Here is a 27,854-nt window from a genome sequence, read left to right as displayed (position 1 = left end):
AGCATTTAATCAGCTCCGTAGAGTCTGATTTGAATCTTACTATTGAATTTACCTGCTTTAAAAGTGAAAATAAGCATGAAACACCATCCCAGAAAAGATTAAATAAGAAAAAAAATGAAGTGGAATAAAATTGCAAAAACCAACAGTAAGACCAGAAGAATTTAGCGTGTCATTGCAGTGAAATTTTCACCTGTAGCCCGTTAGATGGATCAAAACATTGACCTGAAAGTGAATTTTATAAATCAGTTTCAAAGACAGTTCACTGTGTCATAGTAATGAAGAATAAGAAAAGACCATGCAAGTAGCTGAGTACATGATAATAGAGAAAGATACAAATGCACACACATGCAGCATGCAACCTTAATAGAAACCAGAATGACAAACATCAGGATATATCAACATAATATAGTATTATTCAACTTTTATTTCTGGAAAGAATAGAGCAAGTAAATCAGAAGGGTCAGGTGTCCCATTGAAACTATGAAAAGGCAACAAGCAAGAAGACATCCATGGCTACCTGAAATCTTTCTCCGGGTAGGCAACATATTTTCTTGAATATTCATTTGCAAAACAAAGTGATTTTTTTCCAAAAATTTTAAAATCTTTTGAAAGTTTTCCTAAATTTTACAGTAAATCTTTAGGAAACTTCATGCACACAGAACAGATACATTTCAATAAAACTTTTTTTCCTGTACAAGTCAGTAATAGATAATACATACACTTCCAAAAGTTATAGTAAACATTTACTCAATTAAATGGGACATTTGCAAAACCTTGGCTATATCATGGTCTCATGTTTCTAGATGGCTAATGGAATTGCTGAAGCTAGGGATCCTCGAGGAACACTTATTGTCAGGTGATATCTCAATGAATTCTATCTTCTCATGGTTTTTGAAAAAAACATAAATTTGTATATTGCCACAAATAAAAGGTTCAAATGAAAATCTTAAAGAATTTTTCAAAATAAGTTGGTTAAATTTCAGTCACATCAATTATAACTTTAGTTTACTGTCAATAAGAATTTAATTATTTATAACCCCCCTAAATGGAGTGAGAGTTAATACCCTAGTGAATTCACTTTCACTCCAAACGTATATAGGGCACTATCAAAATTTTGTGCACTTTACCTAGTGTAAGTGAAATACCATTTCACTTACAGAGTGCACTAACAGGGCCTCCATGTTAAGGCCAAAGCCAACAGGAATAGCTTACCCGACTCATCAACTTCTGAACCAGAAGGATGATGCGAGTTTGATATCTCAGAGGTATCTCTGCTCCCACCTGCACTGTTGTCAGCACCTGAATTAGTACCCTAAGTTCCCTCATCATCATCCATACTTTCCCTTGGAATTGATTTCCTTCTAAACCTAGAAACATGCAAACATGACAACCCTAAGAAAATTCTTGAAACAGGAACAAGTGTTTATAAACAGCTTCAAAAGATTTGTTTACTTGAACTACTTTTCCTTCTTGAGATACCATCTCTCTGATTTTTCTTCTGCCCTGATGACCTGAAACATTAACAACAAATGACTGCATGTTAGATAACGTTTAGGATATCAAAACTATTACAGTTCAATAGGCCAATAGAGTGGACACAAATAATTAGAAATCCAATGACATGATCTTATCAATCAATAGCACGATTTAAACGAGTGCTCTGTAGACCAAGTAAGATTTACTTGGTTAAACCTGGCCAGGTCAACTGGCCAAGTTGACCGACCTACTATCATTTGCCAACCTCAGCTACTGCCCATATATTTCATATCAAACTCGTCCCACTGATTTGAGCAACAATCATGTAATTCCTATATGGATAAGTTGACTTCCACACATCAGAAAAGATGAAAACAAAATCATAGAAAGAAGAACATATCAGAATTAAGACAGGTTTTAGGGGATTAGAAGAATGGATAAATTAGTACAGCAATGAACTGCCTCAGATCACTTACGCAAAAATAAGGTTCAGACCCCTTTTTGCATCTCTTTTTCTTCTTATATAATCCACATCTTAAAGTGGGATCCAGGTCCAACCCAAAATAACTAACCAAAGTTAGGAGGTCTCTTCCTGACTAATAAAAACAAGATTTTGGAATCTGCGATTCATTTGAGATTACATGGATACTCCTCATGTGCAGGATCTCTTTATAGCTCATGTATGTCTCAGTTATGGGTTGAGTTCCACATTCAGGTACATGCTCTTATACCATGTTAAAAGTCGGTCCAGGACTTTCCTAAAATTGACTAGCCGGAATTAAGAAGCCTCTTTCTAGGTAATAAGCTTTGATTTTCTCCAATTCCAGATCCTAGTGAACCTATTTTGACAAAATAGGCAGACATCACACAATATCAATCCCTACAACTCTTAAATTTTTTCACAAATCTTTACAAGGTTGAAGTAAAAAGAAAGAGGTAGCAGAACTCAGAAATTCACTATGCTTCCAGGCAAAGAGTCCTTTAGGCAACAGTGCATTTGATGATTTGAGCCTCTGGAAAAGACATATCAAACACATTATCAGGCTCATAGAGTTTTGTGGCATACTCATAAAGCAAGATGGAAAATAATGTTCCTCTAGGAAGCTAATGTAGAAAGATGAGCTTTTTAGACCTTAAACCATTACTGACAACTTCCCATCACTCCTCTAACTGGAGTACTTCTACATCTCCATCATCATACTGTATCTTTGAGTGGCCACAGGTATCTCCTCAGTTGATAGAGATTTAGGAGTCTATGGTAAAGTTAGTATCACATAGGCCACTCTTAAAGTCACTCAAATCGAGGTCAGCTCTCATGTCCTCACATGCACACAAATCATAGACCAATTTGCAGATTCACACCGATCATTCATCCAAACCAGTAATTTATACTCCATAACAAGAAGTTTTTTAGACTATAGTAGAACCAGCAAAAAACACTCACTGCTTATCTATAGGCTACCAAACTTTAACTCTGCAACCAACCAACTCTGCATCTTGTTTTCAATCTTTCTCTGAAGAACACTGCAAGAGAAATAATTAATAAAGAAATAGTGATTAAAGCAAATATTCTAAAGAGCACAACACTTAAACCTCGAAAGATTGCAAATAATATCCTAAACATTTACACAGGCATACTAAAAACTTCATGCAGCATGGAGCCGTGTATGAGTTAAAGAATGAGAGTTCCATCACTGCTAGACAAATCAAAATTTTCAACAAATCACATGGCAAAATAAAACATTTTAAGAAAGAGAACAAAAGAAAATCCATATCTAACTTCTAAAACTTTACACAGAAAACAGTTGTGCGTACAGTTCAAGCTCCTTAAAGACAGCTTCAACTATTGTAAAGCACAAATCTAGCCAAAGAATTTTAAATCTGTATTTAGAAACATTTTTTTATAAAGCCTTTAGAAGACCCAAATGTTTTGAAAATTTTGAAACTCCATATCTAGCCTCAAAACCTTATCAAGAAATCAGATCTGCATCAACTTCAAAGTCCCGAAAGACAACTTGAACTATTTAGGCTCTTTTGTGCTGTAGAATAGTTTACTTAAAAAGTATATATATTCTACAGCAGAAAACAACCAAAAGTATTCTAAGTTTGTATTTTAGAAACTCTTCTATATTTTTCTTCTATGAACCAGCAGAACATATCTCACATTGAGTTGTACAACCATAAAAAAACATATAAGCTCATTTATGCTTTTAAAATATGAAGAATTGAAAGTTTACAGAAGTGCAGTCACATGAATCACTCGATCAAATTTTCAATTCAGTGTCATGAAATCTAGTTTGGATCAAGGTTTACTGACCTTGTCGAATCAAACCACGACTTGGCCTGGTTGACTCCAAACCGGGACAAGGTGGGTCGGGTCATGTCCAGGGTCAAACTCGACCCTCCTACAATAGGGACTGCTGACCCCAGTGGGCGGAGTTGGAAATCTGGGACCCGAGTTGGTTCACTATTGCAAATCAGTAAACCATGGTGGGAATGCATGAGAGATTCCTAAAATGATAGGTAAACTCTGCATGGACAATATGACAATGAAAGGCTTAAATTGTCTAATCATGCAGAGGAATGATGAGGAGATCACCTTCACTAATCGTGCAATGGTTTTTCTCTTACGTTTTTAACGGATTTTGATGAGCTTTTGGATTTCTTATCATCATCTTCTGACAGAAGTGGCCCCTGCAAACGTTTGTCCAGTATCAACATTGAATCTAGTCCAAAACTTCAAACAATTAGTTTTCCAAGGCATTTATCTTACTGAGATGTAATTTATGAAAATGCTCACCACATCATCATGGTTGACAGGTTCTGAATCTACATGTCCAGGGTCATTTGAACTCCACAGTTTATCTTTCCATTTCCCCCTTGATAAGAAAGTTTTAATGGGAGGTAAGCATGACAAAACCAAACCTGATTCAGCCGGTCCTGGGTCTGCTGTCATAGATTTTGAAGGTCTTTTACCACCATCAGGACTAGCTGAAGTTGTGTTTACCCTTCGAAGAGTTCATTGAGATACTGAAATTTGGAGCAACCTCTTCAATGAATGATCTCTTCCGCTTAGATGCTGATGCAGACATCTCTATAATTGTTTCTCTTTTTACTTTCCGAGGACAAAGGATTTGTATCCTTATCTGCTGCTTTTTTGCCTAGTGTATGTTCACGATCATTCACAAACTCATCATCCCTATCAAGGCTGTCCAGATTTATTTCCCTTACCAGCCCCAAAATATAATAATCATTTTCTGGAGCACTTCCTTCAACTGATGATTTCCGTCTTTTTCCTCTCTTTTTTTCTCCCTGGATTTTTAAATTTTCCATCAGTCTTCCGATAGGCATTTCAGGACCATCCCCATGACCATCTTCTAGATCTTTTTCATCCTTCACAACACCAGCCCCAAACTGGCAATGAATGGCAAAAGGAACCTATTATTTTCCTAGAAGAAAGATATATAAAACAGCTATTTAAAATTTAATCTCAACATTTGACAGTTACCCAATAGTTTCAGCGCATACAATTACCTTATCTTCCAGCTTAAACGATTCAAAATGAGTCATCACACTATCATCAGCTAACGATGATTGAATTGAAACACCCTGAACAACAAGCAAAGGCAGGTACAAAAAATGACACTAAAAAGGAGCACATTAGCAGATCAAACATTTAGGAAGGCCTCCTCACAACATTTAAGATTCATAGCTCTAACACACGTACAGAGAGATTATCATAGGCATTAAGACAAAGACATTGTTTAAACCCTACTTACCAAATTCTAATGCTCAACGAATGAATTGTCCCTTTAGGAATTGACCCAGCCATTAACTTTGCAAGGAGTTAACATTGCCATTGATAAGTGGGGCTGATTCCATACTCAGATGACTAGCAAACTAAAAGGCCTGCTCCAAGCTTATAATTCCAAAATCATTCAATCCACAGCCAATGTTGGACTTCTACCAACCATCGCCTTATCTGATGTTCATGCCTATTGGATACAGAGAAATGGACCACAAAAATAAAAAAAATGGACCACTGATAGGGAATGTAGCACTTTTACCTTCAGACAGCGCCACTCATGTTGGAACCCAACAAAACACACAGCCAAGAGTGTTTGAATCTTGGAGCACATAAAGAGGGTAAAAAACAGAAAGAGATTAAGCTGGGAACCTCCATGTTGAACTATTTAAAATAACATGAGCAGGGTGGGTGCATCAGTTATTGACCATATCAACTGTATCCTCTAGGGCAAAATTCTATACATATCAGCAATACAACCACCACTGACCACGATAAACTAGGTTTGCTTCATACCAAAATGACTAGCCAATAAAACACTTCCCAATTTATAAGTCCAAAATCTTCTAAATCCAGAATAAATGTGGGATTTTTATTTGTTAACAGTCAATAAAAAATTTAAGAATTTAAGAAACCTTTAAAAAAATCAAACTAGAGAATGCAAAATGGTTTACTTTTTTTTTTCATCATTGAATGCAAAATGTCTTGATAATTTATTTGATCCATGATCTTCGATGATACTAAAGAGAACTGAAAAAGTTAAGAAGAAAGAGGTTTGAAGAGAGAGAATGAGAGGGAGAGAAAGTATAGAGGAAATATTTGAGAAAGTGACTGCATTGGGGGACATGCACATCACCTCTATTTATAATCAGTGTTGAGTACAATTTACAAGAATACCCTTACTTTAAGTGAAAACCCTTATTCTCTATATCTCCTATTCTATGTGTCCTCTTTACATGACATTTGGTCCATAGACATAGTTTGACATGTAGAACAAGATTACATCAAGAAATATAAATAAGGATAAGGTACTTGTTTTTCAACAAAAACCAACTATAAGATAGTCCAAGATAACTTTACAAAAATACCCCTCTATACATAAAATCATTTATTCCCTTATACCTCCCATTCTACACTTCCTATGAATATTAAAATGTGTACATAGACTATATTAAAACAGAATAAGAGTACAGCAACATAAAATAACCGAACATGAAAAATGACCAAAATACCCTTGAACTGATTTTCTCACAAAATGAAGTCATATATTAATTTTTTATTGACTGAACATTTCATTATGCAGAAAAGGCTCACCTCAGAGTTGTCACCTTCTTTCCTCTCCAATGGTTTATAAAGTGCTGAAGGTAATGGAAAAGTTATTGTATAATCAGTAAAATCATCCTTCTTACAGATTCGAAGTTTTGTGATTGACAGCCCTAAGTCACAAATTGCATGCAACATTTTCGTACTCTTCCCATCAGCATAATCTTCAGAACTCTTGATATTATGAAATATAGAGACGACTGCATGAAGGGTCTCTTTGTTGGGACTAAACCCAGATTTCCCCTCTTCATAACCATGCAACATGGCCGTAAGGAACAGGTGCAATTGCCTTGAAAATATGGAGAAATTTAGTAACAAAAGAGATGGACTTAACTTTCAAATTGTCAGGTCAACATAACGAGAAGGGAAAACATCCTTCAATTCTTCAAGAAAAGTACACAGATAGACCTTATACTTACAAATATGTTTTAACATACTCCTAAAAAACTTTTGCTTTTCAATAAGTAAAATTGCAGCACATGACATGTTTGGTTGCAACATTAAAATGAGGACTAAATAAGAAAGAAGATATTTCAATGGCTTCAGAAACCTAAGACACTAAAATCAGAGAACCAAAGAGAGAGGGAGGAGAAAGAGAGAGAGAGAGAGAGAATTACATTCAGCCTAAAAATTGAGGACAGTTGTTGTGTGTAGGAGAGTAGTCCTACATTGGCTCCATCTAGAGAATATCCTATCCTTATTAGTTGGGAAGAGGTCACCTAAGCTCAGCTAGTCTTTTTGGAGGAACCAGCCAACTTTAACAATACTAATGATAATAGTGATAATAGCGGGAATAATCAATTTAAAATAATAAAATAATAATAGTAATAATAATAAAGAACATTCGCACATTCCCATAAAAAATAAAATAAAGAACAAACTGTACCTGTAAATTGGTTCAAATGCCCAAACTTCCTTGCATTCATCAATATTAGGACATGATGGATGATGTGCAAGAGCATGGACCAAATATGAAAGAATACTCTCTGGGTACACCAATGTGGAGATCCCATCACAGTTTGTTGGAACTTGGCTTGGCTTCAGTTGTTGACACATTTGGATAATTTCAATCAAGTTATGCTTGTCCGCCAATACAAAAGTGGTTAAATACATTAGTAAACATGAGGAAGCTACCGACCCACCAAATGACAATTTCCAAAAAAGAAAAGAAAAGATGAAGTCTGTTAAACCATAATATGCATCATTATTGGAAGAAATTTTAGTGACTAAGTTTATGTGAACTGTGAAAATGATAGTACCCTACCTCTTTAAATTCAGGTGGTTGGGCTTCAATGATGTTAAATAAGAAAGCACAGGCATACTTCGCATCCAGAAGCCTCTCCTTTATATGTTGGTGGATTTTGTTGAGAAATAGTTTCCTAACCTGGGGGTAGGAATCCTGCAAGAGGAACTGAATGCAATAAATATACTACTCAAAAGCAACTTAAATCTTAATATTTATCACATATATGAAATGACAGATATGCAAACTACTGTAAAAGCTACTGCAAGTCAAATATTTTCACAAATATTTTGAAGGAAACAATACTTAACCTGTGATGTTCTTGGAGTCAAATGAAAGACATCAACAGGTATTTTCTGATCCCAGTACTTCGACAAATGCAGAATCGCTTTAGCCAAACAAAGTCTCAGATGAGCCTTATCTGCATTACTGCAGACAGAGAAACAGCAACAGAGACTCAAATAGTTTCCAAGAGAAGGAATAATTTGTACTCGAGTCCTTCCAAAAATGAAGGCATTAACTACTAACAAAGAAATCAATTCCACGAAGTAGGTTCTTACCTTGATTTGATTTCTTCCGAAATCTCACCAAAAGAAAGTATGTTCCTTATAATCTCCAAAAGCTTTTCTATTCCCTGACGTAGAGGTGCATCTTTCACTTGCAAGAAGCTCTTCACAAGGGCTTTAATGCCATAAGTTTGCAGCCAAAAAAAAAAAAAAAATTTGCACAAATTAATGAGGGAACACAGTAAATCACTATGATGAAATGCAGATTTATAAATGACTGGCTAATTATCCTTAATGTAACCAAACGGATCATTACTGACCTTCAACAAACAGAGCTCACTTGGGTCATCCCAAGAGGTCCTGCTAACATCCTCTGCCTTCTGAAACAGTAGCAATTTACGTCCATAAAAAGGTCATGGGCCATACCACAGTCTTCTCAGTTAACATACATTACTGCACTCCAAAATTTTGGTTTTCATAACAATTTCGTCCTCCCTAGTTTCAAACACCGGCATTGCAGTCTGGGCTATGCAACCCAGAGACTGAAGTTTGGCCGGCAAATGTGATTGCTTCTCAAGCATATCTACGATTCTCTGTAATTTCAAAAAGAGCATTCGTGAAAATGGTCAGTGCCAAAACAAGATCTTCAGTAATATGCCTGAAACAAGGCTAATAGAAGCAATAAGCTTGTTTCTAAAAAAAAAATCAAGTAAACCTTGTAAAGAATCGAGAGTGACTTAAGGTCATCATCTCTTGTTATAGCTGCTAAGGCTTGCACAGAATAGTTGGCTTGCTTCCTGCTTCCTTCCAAGCATAACCTTTCCAGTAGAAGATCTACCGAACTGCAGTCAAATATTCGTAAATGCCCAAAAATCACACCAAAAATAAATTTCATTTCTGCAGGGATTTCACATTGGAAAAAATAGATATCAATTTATAAAAGTAATTGTTCCATAGTGCACCTAGAGGTTGTAGACAGTTGTTCCCTTATCGTGCCACCAGCCTTCGCCAGAACATGTAAAATACCTTCCTTAATTATGTCATTTTCCTCTTTAAGAAGTTGAACTAGTTCCTCTTCAGCTCCCATAAGAAACAATGACAAATAAATTGCAAGAATCTGCCAAAACAAAAGTTAAAAATAAAAATAAATAAAGCCCAAGGCTCTGAAGATATGAAGTAAATTAATTATTATCGTGAAGCAAAAAGATTTTTATTCTAGTTGTTAATGTTTGAGGTCCATCCCAAATTGACTACCAAGTCAAAAGATCATTTCCCAACTAATTACCATAGATTTTTTCTTTTTCTCCGTGTGGGACTATTCCCACTAATACCAGTTACATATGATCAGCTTTCTTTCCGTTATTTATAGATTAAAAAAATTTAATTATAAAATAACAATTTATTAGTGGGTAAGAAGTTCACAATCTATACTTGTGCTCCATGTCTCAGGCTAGTTGATCGAGAGTATGTTATTGTGTGTGGGAGAATAATCCCACATAGGTTTTGGCTTGGAAAAATTCTATATTTATTAGATGGGAAGAGATCTGCTAACTTTGGCTAGTCATTTTGGGAAGAACGACACAAAATCTACAATTACGTAGCATAGAATTGATGTAATATAAAGTTGCAAGACCAGCTTCTAATAACTTCTGAAATATGGCTCAGAAACTCTTCTCAAAATTGAAGGGCACATGTAAAATACAAATGTAGTTTAATATAAATAAAAGACAACTTCTAGTGAAGTGGACCTAATATAGTGGAACATCAAAAAAGGTAACCAAGGTCTTACCACTAGCAGATTCATGCATGACTTAACCACATTAAAGTTTCCAGTAGATTTTTGTGCAGCAGCCTCAACAAGGATTTCCTTGACATATTATTTGTTGAAAAGTAAATAAGAACACTTGATTGAAAGAGAATTAAGAAAATTATATAATGGGTGTTTATCACCCAATATCTTCCATATGTCATCTGCACATGTGGAAAGCATCAAACTTTTTCAAATTAGGAAAATATCAAATGCAAATTAAACAAGTTCCTCCTTGTGAAGAGTTATAAAGGTTAACAACTAAGTACTCAATATGTAAGTGCTTGTTGTAAACTAGTGTTATCCAATAGAAAGGTCAAACTCCTCCAATTGTTTGTCCTTCTACTGATTAAGTGTCTGAAAGCTCTCCTCAACCTTTGAAGGATCAATAAACCAACAAGACATGGTAGGAAACATCTCGAGATTCTTTTTTTGAGCTCCAAACCATCACCATCCTGTAGTTTTGAACAAGTTGGAATCACTTGTGCACATGACAATCAATCTTAGCCTCAGATTTCAGTTTATGGTCAACCACCTAGTACATCTGTCTAAGAGAAAGATACTTCTACATTTCTTGCTGTAACCTGCAATCCAAGAGGAAATGCCTTGCAATTGGTACATATTCTATCAAGTACTAGACACAACAAGGAAATAACAAAAAATCTAATAAGAAATGCAAGATGTTAAAATCAAGCATTTTAAACAAACCTTTGCTTCTACACCAAAAACTTCTTTAGGGCTTTAATGTCAACCTTTTCCAATACAAAGAAAGCAATCACGCATTGTTTCAATTTTGTAGAAGTTAGGACCCCATGGGAATGACTCTAGGTTAACGTGGAAGAAGAAGGAGAAAATCGAGAGAAGAGGGAGAAAGGAGAAGGACGTTAGAGAGGAGAGTTTGGATTAAGGGAAGGAGAGAATGCGTCAAGGGAGAAGAGAGGGTGGCTGGAAGATTTCTCTAAGAGAGGAAAAGGCTTGAATGCCTTACCTCTTAGCCAATGCTCTTATTTATAGTGTTAAAAAACCCTTAGGGTTACAACTTAATAGATTAAAAGACAGACTAAGACAATGTATTTACATCTTCATGTCATCCTTATGGAACATACTATAAATAACCACTTTGCCACTCCTTTGACGTGTGGGCTTCTTGCCTTGAGCTTGTGGGCTTGAACCCATCTTCCAACACTCCCCCTCAAGTTGGAGGAGAAAATACATCATAAATACCTAGCTTGCCACCTATATAAGATAGAATTTTAGATGTAACCGGTTTGGTGAGGATATCAACTAATTGCTCTTGAGATGAAACATACTTATGAGAAATTATTCTTGCTTGAAACTTTTCCCGTATAAAATGACAATCCACTTCAATATATTTAGTTCTTTCATGGAAGACTGGATTTGACGTAATGTGAATAGCTGCTTGATTATCACAATGTAGGCCCATAGAGCCTCCTTTATAAATTCCCAATTCGGTAAGAAGATTCATTATCCATAAAAGTTTACTTACAGTATGGGACATAGCTCGGTATTCTGCTTCAGCACTAGATCTTGCAACCACGTTTTGCTTTTTGCTTTTCCATGTGACCAAGTTCCCCCCAACAAGGGTACAATACCCTGACATAGATTTTCTATCATCGGGTGATCCAACCCAATCTGCATCCGAGAAGCCTTCTATATTGAAGTGACCATGTTGTTTATATAGCAATCCCTTCCTGAAGCACCTTTTAAGTATCTTAGTATTCTCTCCAACTCTTGCCAATGAGTAATTTGTGGTTTGGGCATGAATTGACTTACCATGCTCACAACATATGATATATTTGGCCTAGTTACCGCAAGATAGATCAATTTTCCCACAAGTCTTTGATATTTTCCAATGTCAACATCTTCTCTAATTGTGGCATTCACATCCATAGGTGTATCAACAGGTCTATAGCCCTTCATTTATGTTTCTTCAAGAAGATCCAAGACATATTTTCTTTGAGAAAATACTATTCCATGGTTTGATTGAAGGACTTCTATACGCAGAAAATATTTGAGCTTACCCAAATCTTTAGTCTTGAACTCTTGACATATCATATTCTTCACTTCTTGTATACTATGAGCATCATTCCTAGTCAAGATAATATCATTAACATACACGACCAATAATTTCTTCCCTTTGATAGTATCTTTAACATATACTGAGTGATCGACCGAGCACCTATGAAAGCCAAATCGTAGAAGCGTTTGACTGAATTTATTAAACCAGGCCCAAGGGGACTGTTTAAGCCCATATAAACTTTTCTTTAATCGACATACGGACTCCCCCTCAACCACATATCTTGGTGGTTGAACCATATAAATTTATTTGCGTATATCACCATTTAAAAATGTATTTTTTACATCGAACTGATATACTGGCTAGGATGAGTTAGCAGCAATTGAGATGATGATACGTACCGAGTTCAGTTTTACAACCAGAGAGAAAGTCTCTTCATAATCTATCCTATAGCACTGAGTATAACCTTTTGCAACAAGGCAAGCAACTAACCCATCTAGGTTGTGTTTCATAAAAAAAAAAACCATATGCAACCAACCGGTCTTTCCCTTTTGGGAGAGATGCCAATGTCTATGTTTGATTTTCATGTAATGAATGCATTTCATCATCCATAGCCGCCTTCCATCCTGGATGCTTCAGGGCCTTCTGATAGGATTGTGGTATGGAAACAGACGAAAGAGAAGCAAGAAACTGAACACACTCAGAAGATAAGCGATGAGAAGACATAAAATTGGTAATTGGATGAGACATAGTGTAAGAACGGGTTTCCTTTCGTAATGCAATAGGCCGAGTATCAAATTCAGGCCCAAACATAGGAGGAGGAGAAAGACTTACCTCATGTGGATTAGACAACTCCACAGGTGAGGGGACAACGAATGCTTCACGGGGTTGAGTAATATCTTCATTAAACGGCTCAAGCAGGCATGGAGTGGTAGGAGGAAATGTAAACCCTGAAGGAGCCTCATGTGAGGAATAGAAGGATGTGAGGAAGTGCCTTCAAAGAAAGTCACATCCCAAGATACCATCAACCTCTTAAATGTAGGATTATAACAAATATATCCTTTCTGAGTTCAAGAATACCCCCAAAAAATATACCTCAGAGACTGAGGATCAAGTTTACTTTTAAGTGGTGAAGTATCATGAACAAAATATGTGCAACCAAATACTTTAAGAGGAAGAGAAAACAAATCTTCACCATGAAACAAAATAGAATACGGAGTTTGATTTCTAAGTACTGATGAAGGTAACCTATTGATGAGAAAGCATGTTGTAAGGATAGCATGAGGCCAACAAAAGTAGGGTACCTTCATGGAGTAGAGGAGACCCCGAGCAACTTCAAGGAGGTGACGATTCTTTCTTTCTGCAACACCATTTTGTTGAGGGGTATAGTCACATGATGTTTGATGAAGAAGCCCATTACCCTCACAAAATGATTTAAACTCATTAGACAAATATTCCTTAGCATTATCGGATCTAAGGATTTGATTTTTTTTTTCCAAATTGCATTAGAACCATTGCATGAAAGTTTTTAAAAATAGAAAGAATTTTTTATCGTTGTTTAAACAAAAACAACCAAGTCACTCGGGTAAAACCGTCCACAAAATTAACAAAATATTGAACCTGAGAAATGTTAGAGACCTTTAAATGGGCCCATACATCAGAATGTATTAATCCAAATAGAGCAGTACTAGTAGTTGTAAGACGAGGATAATATATACTCCTAACATGCTTACTTAATTGACATGCATCGCAATTGAAATTAGACAAATATTTAAGAGATGGAACTAAAGAACGAAGTGATAAGGTAGATGGATGACCAAGCCGGTTGTGCCACAGTTGAGCCTCAGATGTAGTAGATGAAATAGCAATTACTGGTGGAAGAGTAAAATAGTATATACCCCTTTTTTCATGGCCGCCACCAATTACCAGTTTCGTAGTTAGATCCTAAAATATACACGGAGATGGTGAGAAGGTGACAGAACAATTTAATTATTTGGTTAATTGACTAAGGGAGAGAAAATTTAATAGAAATTGAGGAACAAATAACACATCTTGGAGTGGAATACACGCGGTAAGAGAGGAGGAACCCTTGCCAAGCACTTTGGTTTGGGAACCATTAGCAATAGTGACAAATTTATGAGGAAGACATGGAGAATGAAGCATGTGTTTGTTACCTGACAAGTGTTCGGAAGCCCCGAAGTCAATGATCCAAGAGGAAGGGCTGAGGCAATGGTAGGGGCAGTAGTTGGGCCTGGTGGAGTAGAGGAATGATCCAATAAGGATTTCAACTTCTGAATTGCAGCATAGTCTTTCGTAGAACTAGTCAACTTCCTTGAATGAGAATCAGTCTTATCCTCCATTTTCTCAACATTAACTAAGGCTGGATTGGTTGTCGCCCAATTAGGCTTGCCATAGAGTTTCCAACATGAATCCACAAGGTGGTTTTGACCACCATAGTAAGTTCACAATTGAGGCTCAATGCGGGAATGGGTCGGACCTGTTCGACCACCTCTATAGCGGCCTCCTCTTGTATTTTTGTCGCATCCCTGAAATGGGGATGATGTACCCCAATTACCAGAGAACATAGCTGATGAAGCATCAATCGGAGAAGAAGGAGATGGATCACAAATTTGTAACAACGTAGCACTGATGTCATCAAAAGAGAGAAGGGCAGAGGAACTAAGAAGCTGAGTCTTAGCCACCTCTAGATACGACTTAATATTGTTAAGGCAAATAGCCGCTGCTAGGGCCTCACACTGTTTTTCTTGAACAATAATGTCGGTAGAGTATGGTTGAGTTATTTTCCATTCTTGGAGAAGGCCATGAAACTGGGCCAGAAACTCATGAATATTATCTCCTTGTTTGGTAGCCAGCATACTTTGGAAAACATCATACACTCTTTGCAAGGAGGCCGTACTGGAATAGAGGTTAGCACATGTGTCCCAAATATCCTTGAAAGTTTCCAAGTAGACCACATTGTTAGCGACATGCTCTTCTATGCTATTAATAAGCCAACTAATAATCATGTTATCATTTTTGACCCATTTATGGTAGACTTCATCTTCTTCATCAATCAGAGGAGGGATTTTGATACCATGACTGATGTTGGAAGATAGCACCCAAACCCACATGACTAAGGAAGGCCCACATATCCAAGTGTGTTGGAAGATGGGCTCAAGCCCATAAGACCAAGGAAGATCCATGCATCCAAGAGATATAGATGACAACATGGTAAATAAAGAGTCATCTCAAAGAGATGGCATTGATGTAATTAAGTTAAAGTTCCAAAGTTAAAACCCTATAATCTAAGTTAAGGGGTATTATAGTAATACAGTAGTTTCATTAATCTATAAATAGAGCTTCAAGGGGAGGGTTAGGACATCAAGTCCATAACTTCTTCTTCCTCTAGTTTTCTTCGAATGAGTCTCACTCCTTTTTTCTCCATGAGCTAAATCCATGGAGTCTTGAAAATCAACATGGTATCAGAGCTTTAATTTTTAGGACTCGTAGTATGGTTTTTCTTATTCCAAAAAAAGACCCATATTTTTTTTTCTTTCATCATTCGTATGTTTTCTTCTTTCTTCTTCTTTCTCGTTAGTTTCTTCCCCAAACTATAGCTTTTGATTTTTCAAGTAAAGTTTTTTTTTGTTCTACCGTTGCCATCCCTTGCCAATGGTTTATGGGAATCATTAAACGTATTCAAATATATTGTTGTTGTTGATTATTGGATAATGTTGTGCTTGTTGGTACCAAGTTCTTGACAAACTATTTCAAGCACAAGTTCAAGGTTCTGCCTGTTCGAGTGAATAAAAAAATCAAGCTTCTTCTCCGGGATATTACTCTGCAAGATATCTCCTCTGTTGGTCTTGCTGATTTATTGCCATTGTTGGAGAAGACGACATTGTCTCGGTGTTTTGAAACTTTCTGAGGCATCGACAAAAAGAGTTTGATCTTGCTGGTTTATCGCCATGTTATTCAAAAATCAGAGATCTTCGGGGAAGAAGAAGACTCTATTTCTATTTTTTATTAAATTTGTCGAGCCTTTGGGAATATCTCTTTGTATCAGTTCTCTGGATTGGTACCGAAGACGACGACTTCTCACGACAAGGAAGTCATTGAGCGTTCCTGCCGATTGCCGTCCGAGACTATATTTTTGCTACTTCCTTTTTTGGACAAGTATCTGCCCCACCAACTCTGGTAATCTAACAATCTCTCCGCCATCTTATTGCCATTTCTGGACTATTTCAATCGAGAGTTCATTACAGCTTTGGCATTGGGGAAGAAGACGTTCTGTTGCCAGTGCTGCTGTAGTCGAAAATTTTCCTTCTACTGTTGGATATCCTCAGAAAGATTTTTCAAAAACTCTTCTCCACTGCTATTGCTGATTAATCTGCTGGATTGATTGTTATTCAGAAAGTTTCCCTATGATTTTTTGCTGTTCGGATGGGGAAGAAGATATTGTAGCAACATTAAAGTTTCTAAGTTAGAAAACTCCGCCTCGCCACGCCCATTCCACCCTACTCAGACCGGGCTGAGTTCACCCAGCGAACCCAACTCGGTTTTTGACCCATCTCACTGCTGTCGAGCAGCACCAGCATGACTGAGTCAATCTAGACCAACTCGGGCCAAGTCAACTTGGTCCGGGTCAACTCAGGTTCGGGTCAACCTAACTCGGGCCACTTATTTTTTGCCTCGGTATACATGTCTGGACTAAAGCTTATACATATTTCTATTGCGACTCAGATATATTGGTCTACGATTTGACTCGGCATGACTCGATAAATTTTTTTCTCTAGCTGGATTATTACTTTGAAAAATTGATAGATTATTCCTTGGTCAACATATTATTTGGTACAAATACTTGCATTGGATTATTTTGGTTCGTGTTATATGGGCCCAAACCCATTTCAGCTGCTATTGTGTCTCTTTTGATGAGACATTATTATTGAAGGAGAGGTGGCCTCATACCACTATTTATTTGTCCCCGTAAAAAATATAAAAAATATTTTCTGTTGGGATTCCTTGACGGAGAAACTTCCCTGTAAAAAATATCAAATGTCAACGGTTGGAATTCCATGACGGGGGAACTTAATACCCCATAAAAAAATATCAAATATGTCAATGGTAGGAATTCTATGATGGAGGAAGTTAATACCTCATGAAAAAAATAAAAAAATGTCAATGGTTGGGATTCCATGACGGAGGAACGGTGGAACTTAATACGCCGTAAAAAATATCAAATGTCAAAGGTTGGGACACCATGACAGAGGAACTTATTATTAAATTTATGTTACTTTTCCCCATTAATGTCATATATTACTCTACCACTTGAGAGTCGTTGTCCTGTGGAGGGACACGGTGGTGGAGGTGGACACTTCAGAGCAATGTCGATAGACACACTACCTACAGAAGACGGGTTGTGCCCTCCATCTAGCATGAGTTATATTGGAAGATAGGTCCAAGCCCACACAACCAAGGAAGGCCCACATATCTAAGAGTATTATAAGATGGGCCACACGAGCAAAGAAGGCCCACAAGATGGGCCTAAGCACATAAGAAGTAGGACCCACCATGATTACCACAAGCTGGCATCCTTATCACACAAGTTGGAAGATCAAGAAAGACTCACAAATGCATCTTTATCTTATGGTCACGTCCTAGAAGAGTGCTAGTTTGAGTTATGTTTATCTTTTATCTATATTGAGTTATTTAATTATGCTAGGACTTATCTTTAAGTGTTAGAGTTTGGGTGTAATTGGGACAAAGGTAGTTTTATTGTAATTGGATTCTACTACCTTCCTCTATTATAAATAGAGGTTTTATGTACTCTGATTATAATAAGTTAATGAAGTTAATGAAGTATTTATTTTTTCCATAAATTCAAAATGGTATCAGTGTGGGTTCTGTGAATTGATTTGTTCAACCAACAAAGATAATGAGATATTTTTCTCTAAACCCTAAACCCTAAGTCTAGGTTTGTTGTTTTTTTTCAGTTCCTACACATGTAGTTTTATTTGCGTTTTTTAACTCAATAATTAGATTTTCATATTTCAAATTATATATTTACAGAAATATATTTGAGTCTACTTTCCAAGGAAAAATTATTTTTTCCAATTGGAGTTATATACAGAGAGATATTGATATTTGAATGAGAAAAAGGTCAGATTACAAAATGGTTCGAGCAGCAGCAAAAATCTTCAAATTCTGAGGTATTTTATGGTATCAAGAACTAGACTTTATATGGAGAAATATATATCAAAAGAACTATCTGTAAGTATATTAATTTACCTAATCAACCAATTTTTTATCTGATTTATCTAAAAAGATAAATCAATATTGGAAACAGCAAAGGTCCGATTGAAAAAGAATTTCAAGCAGCAGTAGAAAGCTTCAACTTCCGAGGTATTTTTTGCTATCAAGAAAGAGACTTTATATGGAGAATTATATATCAAAAGAAAGATATGTAAGTATATTTTCTTACCTATTTAACCAATTTTTGGTATGATGTTTTTTTAAGGAGATATTGATCTTGGAATAGTTAATGGTCATTTTGGAAAAAAAGGAGAAACAGTAATTAGTTCGGCCAGATGATAAAGATAGAAATCTATTAGATTATTTATCTTCTGATAATTATATTTTATGAAGTGAAGTTAAACTTGGATGAAATTTATTTAATTCTAGTTTCAGAAGGAGAAAGTTTCATGTCAATTTGATCTATATTTAAAGATATATTCGCATTGGAAGAATCAAAGGTCATTCTGGTATTCTGTTGTATTGAAAAATTCGAATTTATGCCAATTGTTTTGCATCACTTTTTGAGTTGATATATCAGGAAAATATCTCACTTCTCCTTGGTTTTAGAGCTTATCTATACATCTATGTTATTTGGGCTTATGGCTGCATCTATGATATTTGGTTCAAGCTGGGATCACTGCCATTACCTCCTAGCTTGAGGGGGAGAAGTAGAAAAAGTACAAGAAAGAGGTATTTTATTCCATATATTGTGGATAAGTTTATGTGACCAAAATATTCAAGAAAGGGGATGCACAAAAGATGAAGCTTCTGCATCTAAGAAAAAGTATTTATATTGGATTATGATTATTTCATGGGTCCTTCTACAAGATTTATTATTTTGGTTTGTGTTATATGAGTTGGAAGATGGTCGTGTTATATTTAGCTACAGTTATTATGTCTCTTTGGGGACATTATTATTGAAGAAGAGGTGGCCTCAGTACCTTTTCTCATACCATAATTTATTTGACTCTAAAAAATATCACAGTTGACACCATGAGAGTCGGTGCCCAGATCGGGACACCATGATAAATTTAACTCTCAAAAATATCATGGTTGGGATACCATGAGAGTCGGTGTCCGGATTGGGACACAATTATAAATAAACCCACTTCCCCCCCTGTAATGGCTTTTATTACTCCTACCACTTGAGAGTCGTTGTCCTGTGGAGGGACACGGTGGTGGATACTTTAGAGGAATGCCGATAGACACACTACCTATAGAAGACGGAGTGTGCCCTACATCTAGCATTTGGACTGGAGTATGGAGCAATGTCTTACCGGCTTGGAGTGATTTTTATTCTTAGTTATAATATGCCAACAAGGCCTCATTGAAGGACGTAATAATGTGAGGGGGAGTGTCGGAAGATGAAGGCATATTGAAAGATGTGCTATTTTATACAAAAAGATTCTATACATAATTTGTAGCAAGTTGGGAGTTCACGTTGTTCTCTCACCCCCAGCTTGAGGGGTAGTGTTGGAAGATAGGCCCAAGTCCACATGACCAAGGAAGGCCCACATATTTAAGAGTATTATAAGATGGACCACACGACCAAAGAAGGCCCACAATATGGGCCCAAACACATAAGAAGTAGGACTCACCATGATTACCACAAGTTGTCATCCTTATCACATAAGTTAGAAGATCAAGAAGGACTCACAAAGGCATCTTTATATTATGGTCACGTCCTAGAAGAGTTCTAGTTTGAGTTATATATGTCTTTTATCTATATTGAGTTATTTAATTATGCTAGGACTTATTTTTAAGTGTTAGAGTTTAGGTGTAATTGAAACAAAGGTGGTTTTAATATAATTGGACTCTACTACCTTCCTTTATTGTAAATAGAGGTTTATGTACTCTGATTATAATAAGTTAATGAAGTCAATGAAGTATTTTGTTTTCCATAAATTCAACAAGTTAAGACTGGAGTATGGAGAGATGTCTTAGCGGCTAGGAGTGATTTACTCTCACTGATATTATGCCTGCTATGCCTCATGAATGAGAGCACCAGTGTGAGGGTTACAACTCAATATATGAAAAGACATACTAAGATAAATGTATTTATATCTTCATGTCATCCTTATGGAACATACCATAAATAACCACTTTGCCATCCTTATGCTTCTAGCTTTGAGATTGTGGGCTTGAGCCCATCTTCCAACAACTTTATATTTCATTGAAATGCTAGTAGGGGTCAGAGAACCACAAAGAGCAGCTTCTATAGTCTTTGATCTGTAGAATGTAGAACAATGTCTTAAAAACATACTCCATTTATAGAAAGAGAAACTCTCTGGGCACAAATGCTACACAAAAAATTGGTAACCCAAATTTCCAATGCAAGCTATCACATTTTAAATTGTAAAAGAAATCACACGTGAGGGCAACACCTAACTACTGAAGCATGAGATGGACTAAAGAAAAGAGGTTTTATTTCTCATAAACCAGATTGGCACAAACCTCAAGACACAACTGAAAGCTCAAAACATCACATACTCTAAGGAGAATGAACACACTATTCTTCATGTCCTTTTCATTAATTCTTGGTAGATAGACTTTGAAAACTTGTTGTAGATAGATTGAAATCAGTTTCATCTATTCTTGTATTTAGATTGAAATCAAAACTAAATTTATCAGATTGAATGACAATCATATTCATAGAGTAATTATGAAACAAGAACTTTTTTCAACACAATAGAAAAGAACTCAACTTTGTAACTTAAATCTCTTTTTGGACATTTTCTTAAACCAGAATTTTGTTCAAATTTTGACACTAAACCAAAATAAACTCTCCTTAATAACATTAAAACAGAAAATCCAAGACAACTAGAAAATCCGAGATTCAATAAAGAAGACTAGTTTTTGTAAGATGTTCGGTAACATCCATTCCCTCAATCACATTATTTACTAAAAATCGAAGACAAATCTGAGAATCAATAAAGAAGACTAGTTTTCTTAAGATGTTTTGTAACATCAATTTTCACTATTACTATTTGTGAATTTACTGGTTGTTAGTTTACCTAAGATATCCACAAAAAGTCACTAAACTGATTTTAAAAAGATATTAGTTGTTTCTGTCCTTTAAGTGGTGTGATTGCCTTGAAACAATATCATACCAGCCCAAGAAAAATATTCTAACAAAACACAACTACTACAAGATCACAAAGAAGTTAATTGGGGAGATGATAAATCTTTGTGGTTTATAAGAGCACAAAGAAGTTAAATAGGAGAAGATAAATCTCTGTGGTTTATAAGACTGAAAGTGGTGTCACAAACAAGACCCATATTTCCCTTGTTGGGTGGGAAAAATTCCCACATTGAAAAATGACAAAAAAATTTAATGGTTAATATGGTTGAGTAATATGCCTCCTAAGTGGCTAGTTATTTTGGGATGGAACCAGAGACTCATCCTAACACCCAATAGTATTATCAAAGCAAGTTGTGTGCGCAGGCTGAGGCCCAATTTGTGTTCCCTAAATTGTCTCTGTGTTGTGGGTTCCATATGAGGTATGAGTGTATATTATGGGCTACATGAAGTAGAAGTTTGTGCTCCCCGTTGAGGGTTTGTGTCCACGTTTCAAGCCAGTTATTTGTAAAGTTTGGACGTGAGCAGAGTATCAAGTGGGAAAAGTCTTACATTGAAAAATGGGAAGTAAAGTTAATGGGTTATATGGTTGAACAATAGGTCTCCTAAGTAGTTAGTCATTTTGGGTGGAAGTAGGCTCAACCCAACATCCCTCAATGGCAAAGTTAAAAAATAAGTAAGTACTATAGAATAAAATCCAATGTAAATTCAGTAAAGCAAAGAACATACCTGAAATCTTTGTCATAGAGGCATCTCAATACCTTGCCCGACATCTAGTCAAAGTCATTAGAACTGACTGATCCATCAGAATACTTTAAACAATAGACGCTATATAGTTCAGCTAGACTCTCCATAGTGTACCTTTTGACAAGCAACTGAAATGTTGGGAAAGGAGTTATCTACTGAAGCTAACAAATAGAAAATAAGAAAAAACAATCAAGTACCGATTTGTCTCAAAGGCGCTCTGCAACAAGTCTAGACGTCTCAGCTGGAATAGATATCAACTTGAGACAAGCTAAATCATAAATTGCGGCCACAACTTGCTTTCAAAAATTTTCATCATAGTTTAACAGCCTATCAGATAAGGCAGTTGGAAAATATCCATCTGTTGAATTTAGGATCCCTTTTCCAATATTCTGAGCAAGGGAAGAGAGAAAGAAAAAGGAGAAAAGGGGAAGAAGGCTCTTGGGTAGAGAGAAGAAGAGAAGAGGAACAAGGTGTGTGGCAAGCAAAGAGAGAGAGATTTACTCAAGAGAGAATTGTAGAACTTGATTAATTCCAAGTTACAACACCTCTATTTATAGTAGAGGAAGTGATAAAATTCTTATACAATTAGCCTTTAAATGTCCTAATTACATTCCAACTCTAACTCTCTACGATAAGTTTATCATGAAAGGATAACACAATCTAATAGAGTTCTAATATAAGTTGAACTATAACTCTTCTTCAACAATGTGGAAATAAGGGAGGAGGCCTGCTCGTGGCCTTATCCTTGTGGGTCCCACATGATCTTCCAGCTCATATTGATAAGATTCCAGCTCATGGTATCTTTGTGGGTCCCACTTGATCTTCAAGTCTTCTAACTCATTTCAGCTTGTGCTTTTTATCTTCTTAACTCGTGCTAGCTTGGGTGAGGACTCTTCTTGACATCCCACGTCCTCAGGGTGGGTCCCACATTGTAACACCATCTAGGAAAAAAAGTACAAAATAAAGAATCAATAAACACCACAAGATCCATCTTTCTGCAACAAAAACATGGTGCAGAGGGTAGAAAACTTTCCCTACCAATTATGTGAGCAGCTTCAACTCGTGAAAGATTGGAAAGTATACAATCTTTCACATGTTCGATCACAGAAATACAAACTTCGACAAGTTTGTCTGTCAATCTCTTCAGAAATTCAGAGAATAAAGGCTGAAAAGTTTCAGAGATAGCATGTCCAGGCAAACTAAATAGTTCACCAAGTAGCTTTACTGCTTTCAAATGCACATTTAATTCATCTGTCTGCAAATAAGAATATTCAAAAGGAAAACCATTTCAGATTGATAATCTTGAAAAATGAGTTTAAGAAGTTTAAAGGCGAAAAGAGCAAGTTAGATCGATTAAATCCATTTCAAATGCCATAGCTTTGAATGCACCAAAGATACAAGTATGAGATTAGAATGGGTACCAACAATTCTTCCATAAGGTATGGAATGATGCCTGAGAGAATGTGAAGAGCGGATTCATATAAATCATAAATAACATCATGGTAGTTGAGCTGACCATTCTGCACAATGGTATCTCTAGATATTGATGACAAAACAAACTGCTTTATGCAAGGTTCCAATTTTCCTGCACAATGTTGTATAACATTCATTGCAAGCATCTGTGCAGCCATAGAAATATCCTAACATCACAAATTCCACAAAATAAAATACGTTAAAAAGAGGTTGCGAGAGAAGTATTGTCTTAAACGTGAGACTAGATGAGGATTGCATTTTTAAATGTGCACCATGACCAGTGTCACAAGATATTTAAAAACAAAAAACAAAGGGAGAGATTAACAAGAACAAGAACTCACACTTTTCTCCTGGCCTAGTACAAACAATATATTAAGTAAGAGTTTGTTTGGAACATCCTCACTCTCATAAAAAAAGAAGCACCATAATTGTCTGCATAGAAGTAAGGCATTTTCCCGATGATCATCACTGCATACACGATCAGGTCAATATGAGAAGTTACATTAATCCTCCCATTCTTGTCAAGAGAAACAAGATATTTAAAAACAAAAAACAAAGGGAGAGATAAACAAGAACAAGAACTCACACTTTTCTGCTTGCTTAGTACAGACAATATATTAAGTAAGAGTTTGTTCGGAACATCCTCACTCTCATCTAAAAGAAGCACCATAATTGTCTGCATAGACGTAAGGCATTTTCCCGATGATCATCACTGCATACACAATGAGATCAATATGAGAAGTTACATTAATCCTCCTATCCTTGTCAAGAACAACAAAAACATCATGTAAGCAAGGTTATGACAACTGAATGTCCACAAAGATTTGGAGATTTTAATGTTCTGGAGGTTACATAAAACTGGAGCAATAGAATAATTCAGTAAAGTACCTAATGAAGAAGCCATGCCCAAGAAATTACCATGACTCATCTAGGTGGTGCAGTAAAAGAGACAAACACATCAACTAATGCTCCTTCACCCCTTGGAAATTATGCTGGTCTATTGTATAATAAGAAAAAAATTAGAACACTTGATCTTAAATTTTGGATATGACAATCCAATAATGTATTTTTGGGACATTATTCGGGTTGTTTTAGACAACAATGGCATGAAATTCAGACTACATATTAAGTGATTGGAATCAACTTAGCACTAGAGATATACAAATCTCTTTCCACTTTACATGTGATTTTTAAAGAACAAATAGGCTAGTATGTACACACTCACTGAAAGCACTATGAGATAAAAGGCTCCATAAGTCAAGATCTCACAAGTTCTAGCAAAATCTATGATAACTACAGGGAGCTGAATTAGCCTGCCAGAACATTTCCATTAGCATATAGTAGAAGAAGAGATCAAAGCTCACCTAACTTCAACCCCTAACTAGTAGTCCTGCAGGAGCAACTTGACAAGGAACAGGAGCATCACCAAACAACTCCTAGTGAGGATAAAATGGCCACATGAACAACATGTAGAGATCTAACACACACATACCAGCAACAAGGTAAGAGGTGCATCAAAACAAAAATCAGCATTGATCAACAAGTGGATGGATCTATGTAACCCATTCATCAAAAAAGGGGAAATTTCATCTTTCAAACAAGAAACCCCTGCATTTTTAATACAAGGTTGTTTTACAATCTATTCAATTGACTGTCTCAAAAAATAAATAATCTATGTTGGAAGACATCTCAAAGTGGCATTAAGGTAAATAACTTTCCCACATCAAGGAGGTGGTAAAGGATGTAATTTAAAGGTATTCAAGGATGGCACAACGGTGTAATTAAAGAAGATGAAGTATGTGTACTTATGTCTTTCCATTTTGAGAGTTTGTAACCCTAGGGACATTGTAATCATTATAAACTTCCTTCATCAACTATAAATAGATGCTCAAGGCATGGGGTTGATCATTAAGTTTTCCCTCTTCTCTCAAATTCATCCTTAAACTTCTCTCCCAAACTCTCTCTCTTTCCATCTCTTTAGCCATCTCTCTCTTTTTTCTCCTCTCTTCCTTCTTCCTCTCTTTTCTTCTCCTCTTCTTCTTTCTCCCACCATCTTGGTCGAGGACCTTATCATTGGATCCTAAATCCAACAATCTATTCAATACATAAATCAATGAGCAAAGTTCACAGAAGTTTTTCAAAAAAAAAAAAAAAAAAAAAAGAGAAAAAAAAATATATATATATATATCCAAAAAAAATCTCTTCATCTTGTCCCAAGTGGTAATACTCCCAGAGAGTAGATAATAGAGCCTATCCTTAGTCGAATCCTTCAAAGAAAATAGAAAGGCTCGTAATTTAATTTTCTCTTCAGTCACCCCCGTGGGTTTCATACTGGTGCATACCACATAAAACTCCTTTAGATGCTTGCGAGGATCTTCACCTGCAAGACCATGAAAAGTGAGCAAGAAATGTATTAGTCTAGATTTTAATTCAAATGTAGTAGTAGCATCTAAAGTAGGGAACGTTATGCATAAGGGTTGTTAATTCAAATCAGGGGCTGCAAGCTCTTGACAAGTTCAATTTCCAGCCATGATTTCCTCCTCCTCTATATCAGATTCGCTATCAAATGGGGAATCAAGAGCAAGATTGTTCTCTTCAGAATTCCTCCGACTTTCTCTCCTTAACCTACGCAAAATTCTCTCTATTTCTGGAATGCACTGCAAATCACCTTGATTAGAAGATCGAAATACAATCATAAACAATCAAGGGAACTCTACTAAAGCATGCAAAAAAAATCTAGAATAACGAAAAAAAAATAAAAATTCTAAAAATCCTAAATAGGAAAAACTAACGATTTTTTTTTAAAATTTCAAGAACGAAATAAGGATCACAAGAAGCACAAAAATCAACTAGAATCACTCCCCAACAACGGCGCCAAAATTTGGTGTGCTATTGCAGGCACCCAAAAATAAAACCTATACTCCTAAAAATATATGTAGCAGTGCGAGTAAGGATTGATCCCACGAAGAGTGATTAATCTAATTTTATGCTTCGTGAACAAGGATGGGGCGGCGGGGGTAGGGGGGTTTGAGTATAACGAAAACACTTTTAAGAAAAACAACAAAGAAACAATTCAAATTAAAGGCTCGAAATCAATCAAAAGAACAAACCTTGGTCTAAGTCAACATCCACCATCGGAATTTCACAATTGATCATTGATGCAAGCATATATCAATTCACACTTGAATATTCACCGTTGGAACTATCTTCTTATCTCTCCTTTTGTAGTTAATTAGAAAACAAATGATCCAATTAACCCTAACTACTAAACAACCCAAGACAAGTGCTAAAGGTTTAATCTAGCTGTAGCCTTAAGAGTTAGAGAGATCGATGAAACTAAACATCGGTTGCATTTAATTTAGTCCAACGTTCTTCTTAAGATCTAATCATTCCTGAAGCAACAAATCATCAAATCTCAATTGCCTCACAAGTTAGAGGGGTCAAACAATTTCCTACTTTTTGATCTTCTAATGAAATATCCCTTTTTAAAAGTTTTCTTTATTATTTTGGGTTTTTCATCGGAGTCCTTTATTCCATAAGCTTGGGTAGTGTATATCTGTTTACAAAACCCATAGTCATCTCCCTTAAGTTGTCTTTGTTTTTGAATATCTGTGCATTTTTCTTGAAGGAATGTCATAATAAACTATGTTCTTTGTCCTATGGTAATTAGAGTAGAAGGGTTTTGTTTTTCTATTTCTAACCATTTTTTTGATATTTCTTTTCTTAAAGCTCCAGGAAGTTTCTAAACAATTTTCTTCCTAATTCTTGATTAAAAGCGTTTCCTGATATACAAGTGTAGTAAAAATAGTCTTGTAAGAAATTTTTAACATATTTATAATTATAAAGACTTCGTTGTTCTTGATGGATTACTGCATCTTTTTGTAATGTAATATATCTAGAATTTGGTTATTAACAAAATTATAAGGATTAGGTCCTAAAGATATCATATGATTTAATTCTTCTTGATTTTCTCTTTTAAAACTTTCCCATAAAGCTTTTACACTTTCTCCCAAAAAGGTTTCTAAGTACCAATGCATCTCTTCTGCATCCACATATTGAAAAT

At 35.9% G+C, this 27,854-nt stretch overlaps 1 pseudogene; it reads right to left on the bottom strand.

Moving 5' to 3' along the window:
- On the bottom strand, positions 1–26,121 carry LOC137964621 (sister chromatid cohesion protein PDS5 homolog A-like; annotated as a pseudogene).
- Between the last annotated feature and the right edge of the window lie 1,733 nt (positions 26,122–27,854).

Source organism: Aristolochia californica, unplaced genomic scaffold, assembly GCF_029961685.1.
Source record: "Aristolochia californica isolate CCGP_79_NKW_82.1479 unplaced genomic scaffold, dmAriCali1.0.hap1 SCAF_42, whole genome shotgun sequence".
Taxonomy (NCBI): Eukaryota; Viridiplantae; Streptophyta; class Magnoliopsida; order Piperales; family Aristolochiaceae; genus Aristolochia; species Aristolochia californica.
Note: the sequence above shows the minus strand (reverse complement) of the source record. Positions and strands in the feature narration are given on the sequence as shown.